This window comes from Eurosta solidaginis, chromosome 3 (genome assembly GCF_040869045.1).
Source record: "Eurosta solidaginis isolate ZX-2024a chromosome 3, ASM4086904v1, whole genome shotgun sequence".
NCBI lineage: Eukaryota > Metazoa > Arthropoda > Insecta > Diptera > Tephritidae > Eurosta > Eurosta solidaginis.
This window is the reverse complement of record NC_090321.1, coordinates 220,935-245,325: the sequence shown is the minus strand read 5'-3', so window position 1 is coordinate 245,325 and position 24,391 is coordinate 220,935. Positions and strand designations below refer to the sequence as shown.

Genomic DNA, 24,391 nt, shown 5'->3' with positions numbered 1-24,391 from the left:
GGATTACTATAATTTGCGCTTATTTCATCCCCATTTACAATTTCTTCGATGCTATCATTAATTTCAACAATACTTTGTATAAAAAAGTTATTTAGGGCATTAGCTATATCATATTCCTTTTCCAGGCATTCACCGTTAATTACAATTTTAGTGATATGTTTTTTAACATCATTAAGCTCGACGAGGTCTTTCAGACACTTCCACATACGTTTCATATCGCCATTGTTATGATTTACTTTATCTTCCATGTATTTCTTTTTTTTTATAAATTATGGTTCTTTTATATATTTTCTTAATGACGTTATATTCGTCCCAAAATCCAGTATTTCGAGCAGTTTTATAAGATTCTATTTTTCTTTTATGCAGGTTTGTTAATTCTCGGTCGTACCACTTATTTCTTATCTGTATTTGGGTCCTCTTTATATAAGTCAGTGCTTGCATAGCCACAGTTAAAACTTCGTTTAGGGCTTTAGTTTTAGTTTCTACTCCGGAAATTGACATAAAGCTGAAATCGCATGTTCGTAGCAAAGTTAAAAGATTTTCAGCACTATAGTACTCCCAACATGTAACAGTAGCATACCTTCTCATTTTACAAAGCTTTGTGGTTGGCACTTCGAAGTGGATTGTCTCATGGTCAGAAATGCGATGTTCACCTATATTTACTGCTTTAACTTTATCATTGTTACTGAATAGCAAATCAATTCTTGTAGACGAGTACTCTGTTATCCTTGTGTCGAAGTTTATCATTTGTATCATTGCCATTTGTGCAAATAAACTTGTTAGCTGGTTTGAGTATGTTGACGATACATTTACATTGATATTAAAATCACCAATTATTAAATTATTATCCGCCTCCTTGAGATGTTCAGTGATGATTTCATTTAGATAAGTAATAAAGGTGGAGTCACAGCTACTTGGTGAGTGATATAGTACACCGATTTTCCATTTTAAAGCGCATTTGTTTATTTTTACAATAATGCACCACACATTCATGTTGATAGCTTTATTACAAACTATGCTACATTGTATATTTTCATTCACATACATGACAACACCGCCAGTATGCCTACTTTGAGAGTCGCAACGAATGCATTTGTATGTCGGAATACTAAGTTCAGAATCCAAGATATGTTTTGTTGTACACGTTTCCGTACATAACACAATACTTGGTCTTCTTATTTCAATAAGACGTTGCAGCTCGATTTTATTTGCTATGATACTACTAATATTAAGATAAATGCATTCCAAGTTGTATATATTGTAAGTTGTATATATTAAGTTGTATATATATCTCGATTTAAATAATATTTTGACTTTTGCGCTGCAGTAAGGATTTTCTTGGGTTGCTAATAAACAACTTTCCTTTTCCTTGCATCTAGCTTTTGTTGCTATACGGGACAAGTTCTATCCAGAGTATCATGGTTTTCGTCAAGTCCTAAATTCAGCTCCTTGTTTGCTCGTATGCAGTTAATGCATTTGTTTACTGCATCCTTTATGCATTGTGTATGTTTATGCTCACCCAAGCATTTTGTGCATACTTCCTTTTCCTTGCAGTCAGCCGCTTTGTGATTGAAGCCTTTGCATTTAAAACAACACAATACCTGCACTGCATCATATACTCGGCAACGTTCCCAACATACATTAAGCCTCTCTCCAGCTAGTACATTTGCGAACGCTTCAACATTCATTTCTATCACAGCATTATAATAGTTTTTCGCGTTCTTTTTCACTTCATATTGCTTAACAATTTTGATGTCCGTTTCACTTAAACAAATGTTTTGTCGTTTAATTCTTTGCACCAGTTCCTCGTCGCTATATTTAAAATTTATACCAGTCACCATGACTGCTGGTTTCACTTTTTTGGGAATCTTAACCTCATAGTTATTTCCCAGATTGTTCTCAATGGCATTTTTTATTTTGTCACGCTCATGGTCATTTTCGCTTTCAGCAATAACAACCCCGCTTTGCCTTGCTACTATATTAGTTATTTGCAGCCCTTTAGAATCAAGTTTCGAGTTTAGGTCAGTTTTGGTTATTTCTATATTTTGCTTTTTATTTCGGAAAATTAGGGGATGATTCTTTCTAATGTCTGGTAACACTTCTTTTTTTTGTCCATCATTTTTTGTTATCGCTGCGTATGACACTTTGGCTTCAACACTATTAACATTTTTCTTTATTTCATTGCACATTTTTTTATTCTCTTTACTTATTTCTTCAATCATTTTCTTATTGTCATCCTTGGTTGTTTTCAACTCATCACAGACCTGCTCGCTGCTTCGCTTGAAGCCTTCAGCAATTTCCCGTATTTTGTTCACTTCTACAACACTCTTTTCGCATGATTCTTGCGCTTTTTGCATTGCCTTAATTCTGTCGCTAAATGCAACTTCCACTGCTTTTAAAACTTGCTTTATTTCTCTTTCATGTTTCTTGAGAGCATTATCAAATTCATTCCTGTACTCAGATAGTTGTTTGCCATTTTTGCTCACTACCATCTGCATATCTTTTAGAATGTCATCTACGTTATGCACATACTGCACACAATCATTACACATAAATCTAAGCATTTCACATTCGTCTAATTTATTAACACTGTATTGGTCTATGCCAGAACATTTTGGTGCTAAATGATAATAGGGGGACTCATGATAGCATATAAACTTATAAGGTGTAAAATTATATCCATTTACACACGCGGTTATATGAACGCACCTAGTAATACTCTTGATAAACTTGATTGTTTTTCAGCTGTATTATTTCCAAAAAAATTTTTTTGATTGTTATACAAATTAAAAAATACCAAGATTAAGTGAAAAATCAAAACTAAAACGTCTTTACTAAGATATTCTTGTAAATTACTTGCTGATGTTGGAGATTTCTGATGAAAATGCCTGCTGTAATGTCTGCAAGGTTGCATTCCTTTGAGTTTATCGCGTTTACACAATGAAATGTGCGCGTAAATTTATACAAATTGTGTAAATGATTTTTCATACAAAATTTGACAGCTCGTGCGTAAACTAGATAAATTTATACGTTTACACACTTTATAAGGCATTTATACGGTTACATGAGTCCCCCTAATATTTCCCACACACCCCTTCGCAACGAATTTTTGACACTTCTCCACGTATTGTACTTATGCACTTGTCGCATTTACTCTCCATTTTTATATAGAATGAATATATGTATATATATGTATCAAACTTTGTAAGTGTATGCGTTTTGCTTTCTTTATTTAGAGTCACTTTCTCGCAAATATATTAAATTTAAAAAATCAAACTTTATTTGGTATAATATTCTTGAAACCAACTTCTGCTTCCGCTTTTTGAGTCTCTGTCTCACACATTATTTATTCTTAAAAAGTATTTGAATATAGTTTTACCATTTTAAAATGTAAAATTCAAGGAGCAGAAATAAACACAACCGTACCGTTTGGCAATAGCGAACGCATAACGATAAAGACACTCCCCGAAGACTTTGGGGAGTGTTATCGATGTTGATGGTCCTTTGTCGGATATACATAGAGCTGGGACGTTCCGGTAACAAACCACCATTAAGGTACTGAAGGTTTAATGTGGCCAGATAAATCGTTCCCGAGATGGTCGCGCTAGCACCTTAATGGTCTCGTGTTACCAGAGCGTACCGATAATACTGTACAAAGCCTTCGGGGAGAAACCTTATCGCTACAACAACAACAACAACAAGGTACTAAACCGACCATCTCGGGAACGATTAATGTGACCACATTAAACCTTCTTGGCCATCAAGCCCTCCCTGGGTTGCGGAAGCTTTGAAGCTATAAAACTTTGTATTGCGCTTATCAACTCCTTACATCCCTACATTAGGATGGTTGTTGTTGTTGTTATTGTTGTTGTAGCGATAAGGACACTCCCCGAAGGCCTTGGGGAGTGTTATCGATGTTCATGGTCCATCGCCGGATGCAGATCCGGTACGTTCCGGTACCGAGCCCGATCATCTCGGGAACGATTTGTTATGACCACATACTACCTTCTAGGCCATACCGCCCTCCCGCCCCCTAGATCCATGAGGGTCGCCAGAACCTCGGCTTCAACAGGATTCGCTACGGATAGGTAGGGATTGGAGAAGCTATATATTGCGCTGGCAACCTGAAAGGGTTGCGCTACGCAACCCCTTGAATCTATTGGGTATTTAAGTCGCCTCTTACGACAAACATACCTACCGTGGGTATATTCTGACCCCCCAACCCGCTACGGCCAGAATGACATTAAGATGGCGATATATTTTATCGTACAATAAACAGGTGTCATAACATTTGCCATATATATAGAATTGGCTTACATATAGGTATAAATTATATTTAAGCTTAGATTTCACAAATCATTATCACCAATGCTGTGGACGCTGGTTATAAACCAATTGCTTAGGCGGTTCGACAGAGAACCAGGAAACTTACGGCATATGGAGATGAAGTTTCATCCATCATAAGCGGCAGATGTCTAACAACAATCAGCTTTCTGATGGATCAGGTACTTCGGGACGTACATGCCTGGGAATCTGGAGTCTGGTTAAAGCCAACGCGGAAAAAAACGATATAGTTCTATTTACTAGCAATTATAATGTCCCAATTGGACTAAGCCACATGAAATACTCCCAGCTGTATGATCCAACCCAAGAGACAATGCTCTGAATTTCTTTATCTATCCACCTGCCTCTCCTCTGTCTAACCCTCTTACTTCCTGTCCCCACTGCATTTTCTAGTTTACCTTATTCTGTTCATTCAATTTCCCAACCCCTTTCGGTCTAGCGTAAATCTTCCCGCTTTTCCTCATAGTCATCCCGCTCTTGCTAATATCCAAGTCTATCTCTCACCATTACTCTTAATCTTATCCTTAGAAGATTACCTTTTAACCTTTTTTAACTTCTTTGATTCAAACCATTATACTTATTCTTTAATTCACACTCACTCCTCATTGTTCTCTTTTTCTTTATACTTTTCCGACTTCCCTCCAAATTTCTCTACTTTTTCCCATTTCCTCTGTTTCGTCGTCTCTTTTCTTCCATGTTCCCCTTTTCAATGTGAAAATATATCGGGTTTTACTCTTCGACACATTACATTGCTAAGGTAGTAAAAAACTAGCAAAATAGTATTGGTGTTCCTCAAATTCATATTGTAGTATTCCAGCAAGCAAAGCAAAAATTAAAAAGCTTAAGGAAATAAATATTAAACTTATAAAAGCAAATTTTTCGTTTACAAAACGCTTGAAATAAAACGCAAAATTATCCGAAATGGAACTTTGGTTAGAAGCTTATAAATGTAAATTTATATACAGACCAATTCTAAATATTCTCGCGGAATTTTGTTCTCGCGGATTTTTTTATTCCCGCGGAAAAATTCCTCCAATTCTTTTCTCCTAGGGAGAAGAAAAATTGGAGAATAGGAATTTCGAATTTTCGTAGTCAGCTGTTTTGTCAATTGAAATTTCGTTGCGCATTTCTTATTTTGTTTAAAAAATTGAAAAGTTTAATTATTGTTGCGAATTTGTTTGAAATTAAGAAATAAGATATAAACAATGCACATTATTGCATTTCATGTGGTATTCACTGAAATGAGTAATGAATTGGTGCCACAGCAACATCAACAGAGGAGCATAAGAAGAAGACGGCGGGATAAGACAAATCCGCCGGAGTTGCCAGCTTTCATTCTGCAAAGCAATTTTCTGGCAGCTACGTCGAGTTGAGTTCGCCTTTCGCCATATGCCAAAATCTAATTAAGCCTTAAAAAATCCTTGCGAAATTTCTGGATGGCTGCATCAAATATACAAAGAGCTCTTCCGTTGCTTATGATATACTTTTCGACTTAAAATAAAGAATATTGTGGTTGTTGTTGTATTAACAGTGAAAATATTGTAGTAGAATGTAAATACATATTTTAGCACAAATTTGTACAAATAAGTGTTCTTTCTTAAAATAACCAATTTCCTTTAACTATTTTGATGCATTCCCTTTAATTTAACTAGTGAAAAAACTCCTATGAAATGGCAGAGAAATCTCCCTCTCCCTCACATTCATAATACCTACTTTTCTCCCGTAACCGGTTTCCGCTTTTTCGAACATTGTTCAGAATAAGAGGAAAGGGAAAAGTGAAAAAACTCACAAGGAATTTTTATTTAGAATACGAGGAATGGGAGAAGGGAAGAAACTCGCACGGAATTTTTGGTTTAAAATCGGGCTGATAATATTTTAAAACCCCTTAATCTGATTTTTATTCTTAATCCTCCCGTTAACCTTTTTTAACTTCTTTGTTTCAAACCATTACCCTTATTCTTACTTTCACTCTCACTCCGCATCGTTCTCTTGTTCTTTTGACTTTTCCGGCTTGCCTCCAACTTTCTATAATTTTCTTCCCATTTCCTCTGTTTCCTCCTCTTCTCTTTTCTTTCATGTTCCCGTTTTCAATGTGAAGATATATCGAGAACAACCATTTTATCAGGTGAGCGTGGCTGTGTATGTGCGTGCTGTTACATATCCTACTTGTAGACCTGTACTATGTACTCAATTCGCTTGAACATTAAACATTTAATTCAACTGAAAAATTGTGACCAAACCTAAATTAATATCTCGTCTACTTGATAGCCTGTGATACAGTATTTTATCAAGACAAAGTATCTTACAGTTCGGCCTCTCCTGACTTCAATTAAGCGGCCTCGATTAATCGTCGGTTGAACTATCTATCATAGCTATTCTCTATCTCAAGTTCTGGAATAAGCTGGCACCAACGTTTCATTTGATCACTTGAAATAATTCCGCAGCAATATCTTTGAGTTACAGGTACATCCGGTATATCTTCAACAATATATCGGTCATAATCCAAAACCTTTATAACTATATATGGGCCTCTGTATTTTGCATCTAACTTGTTTGACTGTGGCTGTTGATACATTGGTAATCATAACTAAGTCGCCTTTGTTATATCGTGTCGGTTGCTGATGGGGTTAATTAAATCGTTGCTGCCAATTCATTCTCTCTTTTGTAGCGATAAAGACACTGTTGTTGTTGTTGTAGTGATAAGGTTGCTCCCCAAAGGCCTTGGGGAGTGTTATCGCTGTTGATGGTCCTTTGTCGGTTGTAGATCCGGTACGTTCCGGTACCAAGCCCGATCATCTTGGGTATGACCACATGCGATCTTCTAGGCCATCCCGCCCTCCCACTCTCTAGATCCATGAGGAGTTCGGGGTCGACAGAGCCTCGGCTGTTAATGAAACACGATTCGCCACGGGTAGGTGAGGTTGACAGTTGGAGAAGCTATATGTTGCGCTGGCAAGCCCTTGAGTGGTTTGCGCTACACAACAAAATTGTCCGCCACTTAACTTAGCCAATTGCTCCTCAACCGCTGGCATGGGAAAATGTTTCCTTACAGTAGTTGCATTCAATGCACGGTAGTCTACGCAGATCCTGCTTTCACCATTGGCCTTTGCTACCAACACGGCGTGTGAAGAAGAACTGCGTCGAATAATGTTATTGTCTAGAAGTTCTTTTAATATTCTCGAAAGTTCACATTGTTTTACAAAAGGTACCTGGTACCGTTTACCCACTATAGGGCTCTCAGTCGTAACACGTATGTCCATTGATGTAATTTTGGATCTCCCCAGAGTAGATATGCCTTCTGCAAAATATTCGTCATGATCATTTAATAAGTTGAGTAATTCCTGCTGTTGCTTCTGAACGAAATGTTTACATTGAACTGTGTTCCGCTGTTAGGATAGGTTAGGTGGTAGCTGCCCTGATAAGGATAGCTCACTTGGACAACACGAAGGTCCGTTGTGATACCACATACACCAAAAATAACGGTGACCTAGATCCAGCTACTTAGAGAATCGTTGGGTAGCAACGATAAAGCTCCGAATGATACCGATCTCAACCTTGGATATATCCTCGGGAGATCCAAGTGAGTCGCGACCGAAGTACTTTCGCCTAATTCTGGCAAAAGCTGGACAATCAAGCATAAAGTGATTTGGTGATTCCACCTCATCATCCTCCATACAGCTGCAGCAGGATGGAGTTTCCAGTATATTGAGACGTACCGCATGGATACCCATGGGACAGTGCCCTGTCAAAACCCCAATGACCATTGATAGGTGAGCCTTAGTGAACCCAATTATTTCAGCAGACCTCCTGCCATCCACTTTCGGCCAGAAAGATCTTGGTACCCTGCAAGACGTGGTATCCGCCCAACGTTTGCTGAGCTGATTCGAGGCCCAGCTATGGAGGAGCAATCCACAGGTGGCCAGCGGGATCCCGAAGTCCCTACAGCCATCTTCATCCGGTTCAGTTGTACCGATGCGGGCTAAGAGATCCGCTTGACAGTTACCCGGGATATCACTATGGCCCGGGACCCAGATAATCTTAATTGTAAAATAATTCGATGCAATCGCAAGCGAGGTCAGGCACTCCCAGACCACCCTCGATCGCACTGTAGTTGAGCTCAAGGCCTTGATAGCCGATTGGCTATCAGAGTAGATGTTAAATTCCCTAACCGTGGTAGCACTGGATAGCATTCCATCCACCGCATCCTTAATCGCAGCAATTTCCGCTTGGAATACACTGCAGTGATCAGCCAACTTAAACTTGCGGCTTAAATTTAGCTCTTGACAAAAGACCCCCCCACCAACCTTTCCATCCAGCTTTGACCCATCCGTGAACAAGTTAACCGGCCCCATGCCCCAGATAATTCCTCTTCCCCAATCCTCTCTCTCTGGAATAACTGGGGTGAAGGTTGTATAGGGAGCTGTTATCGGCATACAGTAGTCCGTTCTGTCCGGGATGAAGTCGAAACTGGTAAGAAGGCTAGAGTGTCCGCGGTCAGAAAGTCTATATCCCATATCACGAAGCCTGACCAACGACCTTGCCGCGGCCGCCTTTCCTGCAATATCTACTGGGTATATGTTCAGCATATCGTTCAGTGCCAAGGTAGGCGTTGTTCTGAGAGCGCCACTGATACCGATCAGCGCCGTCCGTTGCACTGACACTAACATTTTGGAGGTGCTCGCCGTGTCCAGTGCTTTCCACCAGACCAGCACCCCATATAGCAGAATCGGTTTGACCACCATCTCATAAAGCCAGTGTACTATTCTTGGCGAGAGTCCCCATCTCTTTCCGATAGCTCCTCTGCAGCAGTACAAGGCAATGGCGGCCTTCCTGGCCCGATCTTCCAAATTGGGTCTCCAGGACAGTTTCTTGTCCAAAACAATCCCCAAATATTTAACCCTATCAGAAAGTACCAACGGTACCCCTCCAATCGAGGGAGTTCTGAAATCGGGCACCTTATATCTTCTTGTGAAAAGGACCAATTCCGTTTTTCCCGGGTTGACCGCCAATCCACATGATTCAGCCCACCTAGCCACAGTATCCAGGTAGCCCTGAAGAACATCGCGCAGGGCGCCCAGAAATTTGCCTCTGACTAGGATAGCGAGGTCATCTGCATAGGCAACCACCCGACAACCATTGGCTTCCAGCTCCACAAGAAGCTCGTTGACTACCACAACCCAGAGGAGAGGAGATAGGACACCCCCCTGTGGCGTGCCCCTGCACACCTTCCTCTTAATTATGGCCCCTCCCCACTCCGCTGCGACAATTCTGCCGCATAGAAGTTTGCTAATAAATTCAACCAGAGCCGCCTCGACTCCTAAACCCACCAGAGCTCTTTCGATTGACCCCGGTAAGACATTGTTAAAAGCTCCCTCGATGTCTAGAAAGGCACCCAGAGCATACTCTTTGTGTTCTAGGGACCCCTCTATTTGCTTTACAATCGAATGGAGAGCCGTTTCCGTCGATCTGCCCTTGCAGTACGCATGTTGTGAAGCCGACAGTAACCCCCGAGGTATCCTTTCCCGTAGGTACAGGTCAATCAACCGCTCAAACGTCTTAAGAAGAAACGACGAGAGACTGATTGGCCTGAAATCCTTAGGTGATACATGAGAGCTTCTGCCGGCCTTCGGAATGAAAATAACCCTAACCGTGTGTCAAGACTTCGGGATATAGTTAAGCCTGAGGCAGTTAGTATATATGATGGCCAACCAGCGGCAGGAAATCCCCAAAGACCTTTGAAGCTGCGCAGGAATGATTCCATCCGGGCCCGGAGACTTATAGGGCTTGAACGACCCTATAGCCCAGGTTATCTGACTTTCCCGTATTGGAATGGCAGGCACTTCTGCATGGCCAACGACCGCCGACCATGCAGGCGAAGATCCCTGCGCAACTGGGACATCGGGAAAATGATTGTCCAGTAAAAGCCTTAGGGACTCCTCGCTACTCATCGACCAGTCCCCACCACCATCTCTCAGATACCCCAGAGGAGCGGGGTTCCTAGAGAGTATTTTTCTAAATCTCGCGGATTCATTGCAGCCTTCTACGTTTTCGCAGAAGCTTCGCCATGCATCTCGCTTGGCTATCCTTATTTCATATTTATAAATCCCCAGACTCACCTTATAGAGCTCCCAGTCCGAGGGTAATTTACTCCTCCTGGCTCTGTTGAAGAGCCGCCGACTGGACGCTCTTAGGTCGTCAAGAGAATCCGACCACCAGGGCGGCTTGCCCTTCCCCCTGTAAGTTTTCAATGGGCAGGACAGCTGAAAGGCGCTATTGCTTGCCGAGGTGAAGTTTTCCACCAGAACGTCTATCTCAGATTCGGACAGGCCCGAACTAATGATAGGCACCGCAGGCAGTAGCTCTCCCAGCTTCCTACAATACAAGTCCCAGTTAGTACTTTTAGGGTTCCTAAAAGATATTTTACCGGGACGTTCTTCGTTCACTGAGAACTGAATATATCGGTGATCAGAGAAGGAGTGCTCGTTAAGAACCCTCCATCCAGATATCCGACCTTCCAGTTCTCTACTAACCAGGGTGAGGTCCAGGACCTCCTCCCTTAACGCAGTAATAAAAGTCGGGTCATTCCCCCTATTACATATACAAAGTCCCTCATCTACAATAAAAGTAAATAAAGACTCACCTCTAGTGTTGGTATCCGAGCTTCCCCAAATGCTATGATGGGCATTTGCATCGGCACCGATGATCACGCCAACACCTCTCCGCCTTGCTTCAGCGGTGATTTCACCCAGTATCGCAGGTGGTGGTCCCACTACGTCCCCGTGGGGCATGTACGCTGAGACCACCCACATTTCATTACTTCCTCGCTCGAGGCAGACCGTGGTTACGTCAGCATTGCTGAAATTAGAGAGAATAAAAGCTTTAATCTCTTTTTTAACAAGCACACAGGATCTAGGCCTACTTGCCTCCCCATGCACCAAGGTGTTGAATTTTCCAGTCCTTAATCCAGAAATCTTACTGCCGTTACTACTCAGCCACGGCTCCTGGACAAGGACTATATCCACTCCGCCTTTTTCAAGGCAGAGCAACAAATTTGCGGAAGCCGCCTTAGAGTGCTGAAGATTGATTTGACGGATTTCCATCAAAAGCCGGTCCGGAATCAATTATCAATCGACGAACTTGACCGAATAACACATCCCTTCCCAGCAAAAAGTCATAATTGGGCATGTGATCTGGTACCTCATAAAACTTGGCACTGATAACCTTGTCTGCAAACTTAATCTGATTACCAACCTAACCTTTCAATGGTTGATACGTTGGCATACGATTTGCGTTAAACCACACCGCTGACTTCTTTAAAAGTGAATGATCACTACCAGTATCTATAAGGGCGTGGTACTTCAGTCCTTCCCACTCGACCTCTTCGACAATTGGCGGAACCATTTGTTGCATATTCTCATTTCCATCTATCTTTGCAACAGTATGTTTAGTTTCTTATGAACACTTTTTTGCGTCGTGCCCGACTTTTGAACTCTTAGTACATCGTTGCTTTTGAGGTTGCGGGCATTTCGCTGCCACATGACCACATACATTACAATTGTAACATTTCACCTGTTTATCTTTATTCCCAACCGTTACCGGGCTGTACTCCAATGAACTCCCATTTTACGCTGTCCGCTTCCTTGTGCCCTAGACCGTAAACTTTCAAGTGATTGTCTCAACTCATTGCTGGTTCGCAAACTCATCGCTAATAGCGTTCTAGTAAGCCCACTGTTGTTTAAACCGTCGATGGTGTATGAGTTTATTGATTGCTCATTAACATCCCCTCGCCTTCCAATAATAGTCAACTTTACACAATAATGCTAAATAAGGGACTCACTTGGCTTACGTCGCCGTGCTGCTAACTCGCGATGAGCATCAGCTGAGGTCAATGCATATGGAAAATCACGTAACAACATTTGAACAAACTCTGTCCAAGACTTGAACACTGGTTGAGCTTCCAACCACATTTTTGCAACACCTTTAAACTTATGTTGCACAGCAAGGAGCACAGTTTAATTTTTCCACATGTAGGTACACCTTTTGTAACTGCTCAACTTTTACCACAAACTGATGCGCTGAAATTGTCTTCCGAAATGGATCAAATTTAGGAAGAACTACCACTTCTTGAACATTCTGAGTATGCACTACATGCGTTGATAAACTACGCTGCTATAAAGGCTGAGAAATTCGTCCCCTTCCCTGTGCTGTTGCCATTTCTACCAAATCTCCATCGTTGCTTAGCGCTGCTGGCTTAATTGCAGCGTCAATAGCCTTCACTGAATTCGCCAAATTCCATGCTAACTCCTGTAGCTGATTCAACGGCTGCTCCCAAAACTCCGTTGAAGAAATGCCCCCAATCTCTACCTCATCTGAACCCACCGCTTCCAATAAAGCCGCAACTTTATGTGCCTTAGTGCCACTAATCGCGATATCATTTGGACGCAATAGTACGTTAATTGAGCTACATTTAGGCTGGATGATTTCACCATCATTCTATACCGTTTATATTGTATAAATGGAGTAGGGCAGGATTGAGAACACGTCCTTTCAACCTCCCAATGAGATGACTCCAAGACTCGCTCGTTGGGACCACCAGTTCCCGTGCTGATCGGAATCTCATGCATTCAGACACCCCAAATTCTAGAAATCCTATTATTATTAAAATGTATTTATAATTTGCGGCCACCGTGGTGTGATGGTAGCGTGCTCCGCCTATCACACCGTATGCCCTGGGTTCAACTCCCGGGCAGAGCAACATCAAAATTTTAGAAATAAGATTTTTCAATTAGAAGAAAATTTTTCTAAGCGGGGTCGCCCCTCGGCAGTGTTTGGCAAGCACTCCGGGTGTATTTCTGCCATGAAAAGCTCTCAGTGAAAACTCATCTGCTTTGCAGATGCCGTTCGGAGTCGGCATAAAACATGTAGGTCCCGTCCGGCCAATTTGTAGGGAAAATCAAGAGGAGCACGACGCAAATTGGAAGAGAAGCTCGGCCTTAGATCTCTTCGGAGGTTATCGCGCCTTTCATTTATTTATTTATTTATTTATAATTTGTAATAATCTAAGTTTTAGGCTTAAAACGCCGTAATAATAAATAAATAATAATAATAATGTTTAATGTGCGATACGTGCACAATGTTTGAAGTTCTACGAATTATTCTTTTGAATACGCTGCTAATGTTCTCTTTCACGTTGAGCTTTGTCCAACGTATTTCCCGATGATTGTTGTTGGTTTTGCAACGCCGTTGGTCGTTTTTACCTGAATATACCTTCCGTTGTACAATCGCAGCCGTTTTATACTGTAACGAATTTACGGAAATTCCTCTTATTTGCAACATTCTACTAATGTTCGAATCCCTAAACTGTTGAATAAATAACTCCAATATTGAATAATGCAAAAATGGTCTTTATTAGACTACTTGGAAATAACACTTATATTTCGCAAATATCAATCAAACTTAAAAAAATTAAATCAAACTGATTGTCGTGTCTCTACTGTTGCTGCCTTTTATACTGTCTGGTTTTCTCATTGCATATTTCTAGGCTTTTCTATTCTAGAATTTAATAGTTAGTTATCAGCTATAAAATTACCAGCTATAACAACGTTTATAGCTTCTCATATATATGGGAGTGATACTTGCACAAATGATTACCTTTTGTGAGCATTTCAGATAAGATATATGCTAGATGTTTACGCCGATCGCTTTATCGGCGGCGGCGCGCCGGCGTACGCCGGTGTTCTTACTTTAAAAAGCTTGGTTTTTCTATTTAAAAAAATAATATTTAGGAAAGGTTTTGTTTGTATGTATTTAAGGAAATCAACGTGTTGGCCATTTCGGAAAGATCCGGGGGTTTTGCCTCAAGATCTCGCAGACCGTTCAAAAATTGTCAGGAGTAACTCCTTGCGGAGGGATTGTCCCTCGTTCACTTACTCCAGAGAGGCTTCGAACCTGACCCCGGTCTTTGGAATTGGTACTGCTGCGTCTGCTGAAAAGAAATAGAGATACATAAAATAGCCACACTTTTGTCTGCATATCTCGTGCAAAGCGTAGTTTCACCTAGGGTTAACTCATAATAATGGTCGCGAACACAATTTCTTTAAATCATTTGTGGCTCCTTGGCGGTCACGCACAAAGGCGACTTACGGTTGCTATTAATGGTCTATTAATACTCATGACTCTCGTAGCACAGGGCGCCTCCAGTGTTTTCGGCTGTTTTTAAGAGCTACAATTCCCGATGTGCGAACAGTAGCAATCCCTACAACCAGTCGCTACCACGCCTCCTGACCCTCACACCATATGCCAGTACAGAAGCTATAGGGCTGCGACTTCGAACTCATACCTTCGTCGACTTCACCTTCCTAGAAGCTCTTGGTGTAGCCTCGAAGACTTTCCAACGGATGCTTTTGTCGCGTTATGCAGCCGAGCTACACCAGAGAAACGCCATGAAACGTTAGGGAGTGACTATTCGGCCAAGGATGCCGCCTTCGAAATCATAAGCAATCTAAGTGGAAGTCATTGCGTAATGGGTGAAAATCGTATAATCCTCGGCGCATCTGCATGATTAAAATTTTACAAAGACCCTGGATAAAATTTTTAAAATGTAGACCGAAGTTTGCAGACGTTTGTGTTCACAACATTGATTTCAATAGTCTTCCTTAATTCAAAACGATATTTTAGAATGAGAGTCGGCCGATTTTAAGTTGAAAATGTTTACTGCTGTTTTCCGGCCTTATGATATGACAGCTCTTTATGGATGATCGCGTAGCTTCAGTTTTCATACTAGTTCGAATGTCCACTACTTTAGGGTAGTAGCACACACGGTCATTAGTTCGACTGTCTTCGGAAAGATTTTGCTTCACCACTTTGAGTGTTCTTGCGAAGGACAAAGCCTCACCTGGTAAATATATGTGCCTGCGTATTCACATTTGTAAAAGGAGCCGTAACGTGTAGTTGATATTTAAACTTGGTTGATAGGCTATAATCAATGTAATTCACTCCAAAGGACTAGTTTTGGATAGGACCGCCAACTTTAGGAAATGTCAAACCGGGATACTTGGGTGTTGAAGGATGAAGTGTGAAAATCAAAATTCAAATTTCAGACGCTATTGTATAATTTCGCAAATGAACAACAGATGTTTGAATGTAAGCCCAAGCGATTTTTCAAACCCTTCTCATACATACATATATCCTCAACTTAAGTATGAGGTAAGAATCATTTCAATGGACTGTTTATGCCCCTAGAACATGCTAAAGGATTTTGCATCACTGATTTCGATTATTCTTTCAACCAATCGCAATATAATATTTAAAAAAAAATCGGCACCTTTTTTGGGTATTTTGGTTTTTTTTACAACTTGAGGACAATTTGAAACGCCTTGGGCCATTTTATTTGCATTCATTGTTCATTATTAATTTTTTGAAAAAAATATGCTAAGTGAGCATATAAATTTATTATATAACTTTTCTTTTAGTGTTTTGTTTTAATAACTTGGTGAATTGGGTGATGGAAAGTCCGTGTTAAGCAGACATCGAAAACGCCTGTTTCTTTAAATAACTTTTGAACATTAAGAACGAGTTAAATTTCGCAATTAGTTTCTTATAACTGGCAGTTATGCGCATCCGTTGATACCACTTTCGACCATATCCGGCCAATTTTCGACTTGAACAATAAATGGCATCACCTCTAGTGTTGGTATCCGAGCTTCCCCAAATGCTATGATGGGCATTTGCATCGGCACCGATGATCACGCCAACACCTCTCCGCCTTGCTTCAGCGGTGATTTCACCCAGTATCGCAGGTGGTGGTCCCACTACGTCCCCGTGGGGCATGTACGCTGAGACCACCCACATTTCATTACTTCCTCGCTCGAGGCAGACCGTGGTTACGTCAGCATTGCTGAAATTAGAGAGAATAAAAGCTTTAATCTCTTTTTTAACAAGCACACAGGATCTAGGCCTACTTGCCTCCCCATGCACCAAGGTGTTGAATTTTCCAGTCCTTAATCCAGAAATCTTACTGCCGTTACTACTCAGCCACGGCTCCTGGACAAGGACTATATCCACTCCGCCTTTTTCAAGGCAGAGCAACAAATTTGCGGAAGCCGCCTTAGAGTGCTGAAGATTGATTTGACGGATTTCCATCAAAAGCCGGTCCGGAATCAATTATCAATCGACGAACTTGACCGAATAGCACATCCCTTCCCAGCAAAAAGTCATAATTGGGCATGTGATCTGGTACCTCATAAAACTTGGCACTGATAACCTTGTCTGCAAACTTAATCTGATTACCAACCTAACCTTTCAATGGTTGATACGTTGGCATACGATTTGCGTTAAACCACACCGCTGACTTCTTTAAAAGTGAATGATCACTACCAGTATCTATAAGGGCGTGGTACTTCAGTCCTTCCCACTCCACCTCTTCGACAATTGGCGGAACCATTTGTTGCATATTCTCATTTCCATCTATCTTTGCAACAGTATGTTTAGTTTCTTATGAACACTTTTTTGCGTCGTGCCCGACTTTTGAACTCTTAGTACATCGTTGCTTTTGAGGTTGCGGGCATTTCGCTGCCACATGACCACATACATTACAATTGTAACATTTCACCTGTTTATCTTTATTCCCAACCGTTACCGGGCTGTACTCCAATGAACTCCCATTTTACGCTGTCCGCTTCCTTGTGCCCTAGACCGTAAACTTTCAAGTGATTGTCTCAACTCATTGCTGGTTCGCAAACTCATCGCTAATAGCGTTCTAGTAAGCCCACTGTTGTTTAAACCGTCGATGGTGTATGAGTTTATTGATTGCTCATTAACATCCCCTCGCCTTCCAATAATAGTCAACTTTACACAATAATGCTAAATAAGGGACTCACTTGGCTTACGTCGCCGTGCTGCTAACTCGCGATGAGCATCAGCTGAGGTCAATGCATATGGAAAATCACGTAACAACATTTGAACAAACTCTGTCCAAGACTTGAACACTGGTTGAGCTTCCAACCACATTTTTGCAACACCTTTAAACTTATGTTGCACAGCAAGGAGCACAGTTTAATTTTTCCACATGTACACCTTTTGTAACTGCTCAACTTTTACCACAAACTGATGCGCTGAAATTGTCTTCCGAAATGGATCAAATTTAGGAAGAACTACCACTTCTTGAACATTCTGAGTATGCACTACATGCGTTGATAAACTACGCTGCTATAAAGGCTGAGAAATTCGTCCCCTTCCCTGTGCTGTTGCCATTTCTACCAAATCTCCATCGTTGCTTAGCGCTGCTGGCTTAATTGCAGCGTCAATAGCCTTCACTGAATTCGCCAAATTCCATGCTAACTCCTGTAGCTGATTCAACGGCTGCTCCCAAAACTCCGTTGAAGAAATGCCCCCAATCTCTACCTCATCTGAACCCACCGCTTCCAATAAAGCCGCAACTTTATGTGCCTTAGTGCCACTAATCGCGATATCATTTGGACGCAATAGTACGTTAATTGAGCTACATTTAGGCTGGATGATTTCACCATCATTCTATACCGTTTATATTGTATAAATGGAGTAGGGCAGGATTGAGAACACGTCCTTTCAACCTCCCAATGAGATGACTCCAAGACTCGCTCGTTGGGACCACCAGTTCCCGTGCTGATCGGAATCTCATGCATTCAGACACCCCAAATTCTAGAAATCCTATTATTATTAAAATGTATTTATAATTTGTAATAATCTAAGTTTTAGGCTTAAAACGCCGTAATAATAAATAAATAATAATAATAATGTTTAATGTGCGATACGTGCACAATGTTTGAAGTTCTACGAATTATTCTTTTGAATACGCTGCTAATGTTCTCTTTCACGTTGAGCTTTGTCCAACGTATTTCCCGATGATTGTTGTTGGTTTTGCAACGCCGTTGGTCGTTTTTACCTGAATATACCTTCCGTTGTACAATCGCAGCCGTTTTATACTGTAACGAATTTACGGAAATTCCTCTTATTTGCAACATTCTACTAATGTTCGAATCCCTAAACTGTTGAATAAATAACTCCAATATTGAATAATGCAAAAATGGTCTTTATTAGACTACTTGGAAATAACACTTATATTTCGCAAATATCAATCAAACTTAAAAAAATTAAATCAAACTGATTGTCGTGTCTCTACTGTTGCTGCCTTTTATACTGTCTGGTTTTCTCATTGCATATTTCTAGGCTTTTCTATTCTAGAATTTAATAGTTAGTTATCAGCTATAAAATTACCAGCTATAACAACGTTTATAGCTTCTCATATATATGGGAGTGATACTTGCACAAATGATTACCTTTTGTGAGCATTTCAGATAAGATATATGCTAGATGTTTACGCCGATCGCTTTATCGGCGGCGGCGCGCCGGCGTACGCCGGTGTTCTTACTTTAAAAAGCTTGGTTTTTCTATTTAAAAAAATAATATTTAGGAAAGGTTTTGTTTGTATGTATTTAAGGAAATCAACGTGTTGGCCATTTCGGAAAGATCCGGGGGTTTTGCCTCAAGATCTCGCAGACCGTTCAAAAATTGTCAGGAGTAACTCCTTGAGGAGGGATTGTCCCTCGTTCACTTACTCCAGAGAGGCTTCGAACCTGACCCCGGTCTTTGGAATTGGTACTGCTGCGTCTGCTGAAAAGAAATAGAGATACATAAAATAGCCACACTTTTGTCTGCATATCTCGTGCAAAGCGTAGTTTCACCTAGGGTTAACTCATAATAATGGTCGCGAACACAATTTCTTTAAATCATTTGTGGCTCCTTGGCGGTCACGCACAAAGGCGACTTACGGTTGCTATTAATGGTCTATTAATACTCATGACTCTCGTAGCACAGGGCGCCTCCAGTGTTTTCGGCTGTTTTTAAGAGCTACAATTCCCGATGTGCGAACAGTAGCAATCCCTACAACCAGTCGCTACCACGCCTCCTGACCCTCACACCATATGCCAGTACAGAAGCTATAGGGCTGCGACTTCGAACTCATACCTTCGTCGACTTCACCTTCCTAGAAGCTCTTGGTGTAGCCTCGAAGACTTTCCAACGGATGCTTTTGTCGCGTTATGCAGCCGAGCTACACCAGAGAAACGCCATGAAACGTTAGGGAGTGACTATTCGGCCAAGGATGCCGCCTTCGAAATCATAAGCAATCTAAGTGGAAGTCATTGCGTAATGGGTGAAAATCGTATAATCCTCGGCGCATCTGCATGATTAAAATTTTACAAAGACCCTGGATAAAATTTTTAAAATGTAGACCGAAGTTTGCAGACGTTTGTGTTCACAACATTGATTTCAATAGTCTTCCTTAATTCAAAACGATATTTTAGAATGAGAGTCGGCCGATTTTAAGTTGAAAATGTTTACTGCTGTTTTCCGGCCTTATGATATGACAGCTCTTTATGGATGATCGCGTAGCTTCAGTTTTCATACTAGTTCGAATGTCCACTACTTTAGGGTAGTAGCACACACGGTCATTAGTTCGACTGTCTTCGGAAAGATTTTGCTTCACCACTTTGAGTGTTCTTGCGAAGGACAAAGCCTCACCTGGTAAATATATGTGCCTGCGTATTCACATTTGTAAAAGGAGCCGTAACGTGTAGTTGATATTTAAACTTGGTTGATAGGCTATAATCAATGTAATTCACTCCAAAGGACTAGTTTTGGATAGGACCGCCAACTTTAGGAAATGTCAAACCGGGATACTTGGGTGTTGAAGGATGAAGTGTGAAAATCAAAATTCAAATTTCAGACGCTATTGTATAATTTCGCAAATGAACAACAGATGTTTGAATGTAAGCCCAAGCGATTTTTCAAACCCTTCTCATACATACATATATCCTCAACTTAAGTATGAGGTAAGAATCATTTCAATGGACTGTTTATGCCCCTAGAACATGCTAAAGGATTTTGCATCACTGATTTCGATTATTCTTTCAACCAATCGCAATATAATATTTAAAAAAAAATCGGCACCTTTTTTGGGTATTTTGGTTTTTTTTACAACTTGAGGACAATTTGAAACGCCTTGGGCCATTTTATTTGCATTCATTGTTCATTATTAATTTTTTGAAAAAAATATGCTAAGTGAGCATATAAATTTATTATATAACTTTTCTTTTAGTGTTTTGTTTTAATAACTTGGTGAATTGGGTGATGGAAAGTCCGTGTTAAGCAGACATCGAAAACGCCTGTTTCTTTAAATAACTTTTAAACATTAAGAACGAGTTAAATTTCGCAATTAGTTTCTTATAACTGGCAGTTATGCGCATCCGTTGATACCACTTTCGACCATATCCGGCCAATTTTCGACTTGAACAATAAATGGCATAAACAGTCTTAAACGAGTAGAAAATATAGTAACGCGCCGGACGCCGCCGCCGCCGCGCCGATATTTTTGACTTTCGGCGGCGGCGTGCCAAAAACGACCCTAATCGGCGGCGTATATCTCTAATATATGCATGTGTTTGTGCGTCTCTTTTCCGCTGCTCCTATGGACATATGGGTAGACATAATGATTGATTTGTTGATGTGCATACGAGTCACTGCTTAGTATCGGCTTAGAGATGATAGTACCCCTTAGTGTTGCTAGTATTCGTCACAATACGTTAACCGTTAACCGTTTTTCTTTCATATTTTTTGACGAGCTTTCGAACCACTTCTGATTCTGTCAAGGGTGAAGGCCGATCGTTTTATAAAAGTTATTAACTGTAAGATACTGTGTCACAAGATTTGATAAAATACTGTATCACAGGCTATCAAGTAAACTACGAGATATGAATTTAGGTTTGGTCATAATTTTTCAGTTTAGTTAAATTTTTTATGTTCAAGCGAATTGACTCATTTCAATAAATAATTTTTATAAAACGATCGGCGTTCATGCTTGACACATACATACATATATCTGTTATAATACAATAATTAGTCGACCGCTTTGTGTTTACGTTGACTTAAAAAAAAATTTATAAAATAAAAATAAAGAATGCAACAACTTCTTATCAAAGATCTGTTGAGGATCAATAAACGTGAATTTTGTACATATATGCCTACGTAATAACAAACAAATGTAGACGAATCCAAGTGTTTTTTGACAAGTGTACTGCCAACATCAAGTACTATAATTATTTATCTATTTAATTTAACTTTTTTACTATACATTGCACAATGTATACAATTTGTAGTAAACAATCTTATTATTTTGACGCCTTGATGTAGCTAGTGCTACACATGTTTTAAATATGTAAGTGTTAATAATTGTATCCAACAAATTTTCATCGTTGCACCTAATTTTAAATTTTATTTTCATGTTTTCATTGTTGTTGTTTGTGCTAAAAATTGCTAAATAAAATATGTAAATTCAGTTTTCGCTCCTGAAGAAGCTAAGGTGCTTAGCGAAACGTTGAGCCGAAATAGTGGAGTTTTCATTTACTTTGCACTAAAGCAAATTTGTGGTCAAAAATAACGTATTTATTTACATAATATTAAATACAATTAACCAGCTAACATATATATATGTGAATTCAACAGGTCGAAGAGGGTGTAATGGAAAAAATTATGTGCGGACAAGGAAATCTCCGGCGAAACGGTGAGACTAAGGAAAGTCCCATCCAAGAGAGACAGTAGTGACGAGTCTCTTGAGGCACTACTTAACAAAGTTTTCCCATCAGGAGATGATGCGGAAGAGTAATGTAACAATGTCTTCACTCCTAATACGGAGCGAGAGGTACCAGGATTGGTGACAAAAACCAACATTGAATGGGCAATAAAAACTTTCCCCAAGTTCAATTCGCCGGGTCCAGATGGGATATTCCCTGCTATGCCTCAGATGGCAGGTGGAACGATTGTAAAATGGCTTAGAATAATCTTTGAGGGTTGCATAAAACTGAGCCACGTCCCGCAATCTTGGAGAACGGCTCGAGTAGCCGAAAGGCTACAGGCCTATTAGTTTGACATCTTTTCTGCTAAAAACTCTAGAGAGATTTAAAGATGTGTATATAAAATAAAATATGGAATTATTCTCTTCAACACAACATGCTTACATCAAAGGCAAGTCAATCGATACTGCATTGCAAAGCGTGGTCATGAACACAGAGAAAGCCCTTGAACACCAATAATATGCCATAGGTGTTTTTCTGAACATTGCCGGAGCTTTCAAAAATGTCTCGAAAGGACCAATAACGGACAGTCTCAACTCGATTGAAGTTCATCAGGCCTTAACAAATTGGATAGGCTCCATGTTAAGCTGCAGAATGATCATGTCGTAATGGGGTCTATACGAGGCAACAAAATCCGTAAACAGAGGAACGCCGCTGGGTGGGGTTTTATCACCAATGCTGTGGACTCTTGCTTAGGCGGCTCGACGGAGGACCAGTCAAACTTACGGCATAAGCAGATGACGTTTAAATCACTATAAGCGACAGATGCCTTACAACAATCAGCTCTCTGATGGATCAGACACTTTGCGATGTACATGCCTGGGCATCTTGGGTTAGATTAACTGCAAAAGCGGAAAAAGCCAATCTAAAATTATTTACTAGGAAATAAAAGACCCCTATTTGGAAAAAGCCTAAGCCCTCAGGCAACCCTACCAGAAAATGTAGCACAAAATATATAGGAGTCATCCTAGATAGTAAGAAGAGAGAGTGAAGAAAGCCTCGCGGCACTGTATGCATGCAAGATGATGCTAGGAAGCACGTGGGGCCTATAACCTAAACTCTCTCTTTGGGTATTTACGGCAATTGTTGAACCTATACTTTACTACGGGGCCCTTGCTTGGTGAACAGCCACACAAAAAAGTACATATACCAAAAAACTAAGTGGGGTATACAGATTATTAATGATTAGCAAACGGGAGCCCTAAAAACTACCCCAACAGCAGCACTGCATGCCATTCTACAGATCCCGCTTGAAGACCTTAGGCCAAAACTATCGCGTTAGCCACTGCAGCAAGGCTTAAGGGGCAGCTTGGGCAGCAGTAAAGTACCATCTCATATCGGGCCAACGGAAGATATGGTCCTGTGCCTGAGCTTCGAAAGTGTTCTGGGGCCACAGTTGAGACGGAGGGTTGGTGCCAGGATACAGAAATGGCAGAACATACTATTCACGTGTATATCGATGGCTCCAAATAAACAGAAGGGGTCGGGTCTGCTGTATACTGTGTCGATCCAGAAATAAGTAGATCTTACGGGCTACCAGATTACTGCAGTGTCTTTCAGGCGGAAATTATAGCCGTGAAGAAAGCGGCATAAATTCTGGAGGAAGCGTGAGTTATGTGGAATGCCCCCTATATCGAAGAAAAAAGGAAAACAAGTATATTTTAAAATATACTTGTTCACCCAAAATAAGAACTTAGTGTAATGCTTGCTCAGCATTTCACATCAGGCCACCCACTCAATAAATAAAGTAAATAAGATACTTTGTTGCAACCAGCTAAACTGGGCTTTGTGTATGACTCCACTTTGGAAGCATACAAATGTACAAACATACATTAATAGAAACCAATTCGGTTGATGCCTCTGCTTATATTGTTCTACAGAGGCATACAGATATACAAACTGACATACTTATTGGTGTCAACATTCGGGAATGCAAAACATTCCTGAATGAAATGAGATACCCCAATAAGCATAATAAATAATAATACTGACTGAAACTATGTTGCAGCCAAAGTACATATGTGGGAATATGTGAATTGTTGAGTGTTCTTAGTAAATAGGTAATTATGTATATGCATCGGAAAGATGCCTTATGTGTTTAGGTTAAGCAACTTATTGAGAAATATTGAAGAGGAGTTGTTGCCCGGAAATCAAAACGACCTGTCGGTCGATATCGGTTGTGAAGCATTGTAATATCAACGATCGATAAATCCTGTATCTATAAGTTAACCCGACAGCAAACCGTAGTTCGATAAAACTATTGAATAAAGAGTTCTAAAATTATAATAACACAATTTAATGTCTCTTTTCTTGAGTGCGGTTTTCTAACGTAAGTACCCTGCCTAATGTCTACCAAAAAGACGTAACTCGTGCTTAAGCTG

The 24,391-nt window shown here is 40.4% G+C and overlaps 1 protein-coding gene across 1 annotated transcript in view; it reads left to right on the top strand.

The window, feature by feature from the left end:
- LOC137243044 (general transcription factor 3C polypeptide 3) overlaps positions 1-24,391 on the top strand; it is a 35,925-nt gene that overhangs the window by 9,539 nt on the left and 1,995 nt on the right. The gene's annotated exons all lie outside the window — the stretch shown is intronic.